The following is a 3,572-nucleotide window of genomic DNA, read 5'->3' on the forward strand; positions in this document are numbered from 1 at the left end:
ATGAGTGTTCATACGCCCATGTGGCCTCAATCGCCGTACTTTTGGCTTTTCAGATTTTCGACTTTTGCTGATTCATAGAAGAGATAGTGTGATTACACACTTTTTCGACTTTACGATAGTAATGATTTACGTTGTACAGATACACACCTGATTGCGAAACGTAAGAATCATCCACGTACTCCAAAGCCTATTTTCCATCAAATCATATTGTTAGTCTTCTAAACATTAGGATTCCTAAACATACAATCCCAAACCTTTACCCTGAATGAGAGAAAAAGGCTTTATTTCTCTTAACACTAACACCATGTTTGGTTGGGTGTAATGGATTAGCCATTACACCCCTAATCTGTGGCCCCACTGATTACCTTGTTTGGTTGGCTGTATTGCCCTAATACGGGCCTATTACACTGCGGATGGATTCCCCATTTTCCCTTATGCAGCGCCGATTTGCAAATCCCTTCCAAAAGAAAGGATTACCTAATCGGTACTCTTTTACCCTCCCAAGCCTCTCCCAAGCAGTCATCACTGAAATCCATCTCCACCCACCCTCTCCCTCACAGCATCGACAGAAGCGGCAAGTTCTTCTTTTCTTTAAATTTTTGGCGAGAAAAGAAGAAAAGAAGAAGATGAGGCCAATTTTGATGAAAGGTCATGAAAGGCCATTGACGTTTCTCAAGTACAACAGAGATGGAGATCTTTTGTTTTCATGCGCTAAGGACCATACCCCTACCGTTTGGTTCGCCGACAATGGCGAGCGTATCGGCACTTATCGTGGCCATAATGGCGCCGTTTGGTCTTGCGACGTCTCAAGTAAGTTCTTTTTGTTCTTTATTTATTTTATTTTATAGTTTTTAAACTTGAAGTTCCAATTTTTAGTCCCCTCCCTCAAAACTTGTAGGGGATTCGATGAGGCTTATTACGGGAAGTGCCGATCAAACTGTGAAGCTGTGGAATGTTCAGACGGGAGCTCAATTATGTACTTTCAATTTCGGTTCTCCTGCGAGGTCGGTGGATTTCTCTGTAGGGGATAAACTAGCTGTAATAGTCAGATATGGATTTATTCTCTGTAAGGTAAAATAAACAGAGCTGTTTGGGGACCCCTCAATAGGACTATCGTTAGTGCTGGAGAAGATGCCGTAATTCGTATATGGGATTCTGAGGTAAATTGTTGTCAGATATGAATAGTTCTTTTTGTGAGCACGGAAGCTATTTTTGTTCTATAATGTTGCACAATTGATCGGTTTGTCTTCAACATTGAAAATATTCTGATGTAATAATTTGTTTTCACTTCTTGATATTCTTCAAACTAGATCTTTTCTTATTTTTTAATTATCTTTCTTCAATATCCTCTATCATGTTCCTTTATTAATCTGTACATTGGAAATGATCTTATCTTTCGGGTTGGATTTGTCGATGTTGTCTTCTAGACTGGAAAACTACTTAGGGAGGCTGACAAGGAATCGGGTCACAAAAAGACAATAACATCACTTACAAAATCTGCAGACTGTTCACACTTCCTTACTGGTTCCTTAGATAAATCTGCCAAGGTGATGCATCTTATTAACCTCACAAGTTTTTTGAGCATTTGTGGCTATTTTCTGAAATAACCCCAGATTCTTTATTCTTTGGCTAAAATTTCCTCTGCATGATTCTTCTTACATTTTTCTGTAAATGTTTAGCTATGGGACACAAGAACGTTGACTCTTATCAAGACCTATGTTACTGAACGTCCAGTCAATGCTGTTGCTATGTCTCCACTTCTCGACCATGTAAGTAAGAACAAATATGAGCAGCATAACTTGTATGCAATTCCCTTTGCCCCTAACTGCATCTTTCCTTAGTTGGCTGCATTAAAAATCTGACATAGCCTTTTTCTAGTTCTTGAAGTTAGTATCTCGTTTCTTAGTATTGTAATAACTTCTGGACTTGAAACATTTAAACTTCTAGCACTAAGGCTTAAAGGTGTCTAATATTGTAATGCCTAGTAAATTTACACCTAGAAAATTTGAAGCCTTATATTACTGTTATTCGTTGTCTGCAATATATTTCCACGGTGACCTAAAAAAGAAGTGCAATATTCAAAGTGCAATTGTCTTTCTCATTTTAAATTCAAATATAATAGCCATACCATTTTATCACTTTAAACCCTATCCTTTTAGCTTTTCCGCTGCAACATGATCAGTGAAATTCTTGATTAATTTGTATGATACTATCTGAAATTGATTGATTATCTTGCTAGATGTAGAGGGTCAGCTCGAGAGCATTGTGCAAGATATTGAGAACATGGTTCGCTCTTACATTGAGAAGGTAAAATGCATTTGATCTTTATTGTGTGCTCCTTCTAGTAAAATTTACTTAAATAAGATTTACAACGATGTTACTGCCAATAATATTTTAGGATAACGCGTATTTTATATGTGACTTTCTTCGAAAATCCTAGGAAAAGTGTATTGTAGATTGTTGCTGCAAATTGCCACTTCCTCTGTTTCCAATAACTTTGCAGTATACATTTTTTATGGTTTGTGCAAGAATGACAGCTGAACATTGTTGCTGCAAATCCTAACAATGTATGAGCAGGAAGTACAGTTTTGTCTTACGTATATATGGTCTGCGCTACTTTGCGCCACTCGATTCCAAAGTCCATTGTTTATTGTCAAGTCCGTGAAGCTAAAAGAAGCCTGCTTGACTTTTTCTACACGGAATTGGGTAAACTGGAGGTGAGAAATGTCCTCTCTTAACCAACTTACCGTCTATTACTTATTTTGGTGAAACAGATGATCAGTGAATGATTTCTGGGAAATTTCTTTTGTAGCAAAAACGATTATCGGCATTACTGAATGAGGATCCAGCAATCATGGAATGCCGATCCGCTCTTGCGAAGAGACTGGCATTATATAGGAGTGCACAAGCTGAAATCGATACGGTCGCTTGGTCGAAGTAAGAGTGGGTAAATTTAGATTTATGGGGCATGGTATTGGGATCTGTTTTGTTGTATTTTCGTTAAAGCAATATATTTTTTACCATATTTTAGAATGCAAACATCATTTGTTGTGTATTCTGAGTTTCTTTAAAGCTGTATAATATGCAAATGTTTTGCCACTTTATCGCTTATGTGATTTTTCATTCATTAATTTAAGCATCCGAACACATTTTGGAAATAACTTGAGTCTGACCCAAATACCTCTCGATTTTTTCTTTTTTCTTTTTGCAATTTATTAATTTAAGCATTTTTGAGATAAATTTTAAAATTACTAGATAAATCCTCTTCCCATGCTTCGGAAAATTAGTCATATTTTGACTAAGATATTTATATTGGAATATAATGATTTGATTAAATTATATATTTTTATTAAATTATATTTAAAAATAATTAATTTAAATTATATTTTATAGTATTATATATTATGATTTTAGTAAATTCTAAGAATATTTAATATTAAAGAATTTTATTAAATTATATATTTTTACTAAATTATATTTTTAATAATAATTATTTTAAATTATATTTTATAGTATTATATATTATGATTTTAGTAAATTCATTTAAGAATATTTAATATTAAGAATTTTAT

General features: G+C 34.6%; 1 pseudogene; it reads left to right on the forward strand.

The window, feature by feature from the left end:
* The first annotated feature begins 398 nt into the window (after nucleotides 1-398).
* LOC107921194 (eukaryotic translation initiation factor 3 subunit I-like) lies at nucleotides 399-3,158 on the forward strand (annotated as a pseudogene).
* The last annotated feature ends 414 nt before the right edge of the window (nucleotides 3,159-3,572 follow it).

The sequence above is a fragment of the Gossypium hirsutum genome, chromosome D01 (assembly GCF_007990345.1).
Source record: "Gossypium hirsutum isolate 1008001.06 chromosome D01, Gossypium_hirsutum_v2.1, whole genome shotgun sequence".
NCBI classification, from domain to species: Eukaryota; Viridiplantae; Streptophyta; class Magnoliopsida; order Malvales; family Malvaceae; genus Gossypium; species Gossypium hirsutum.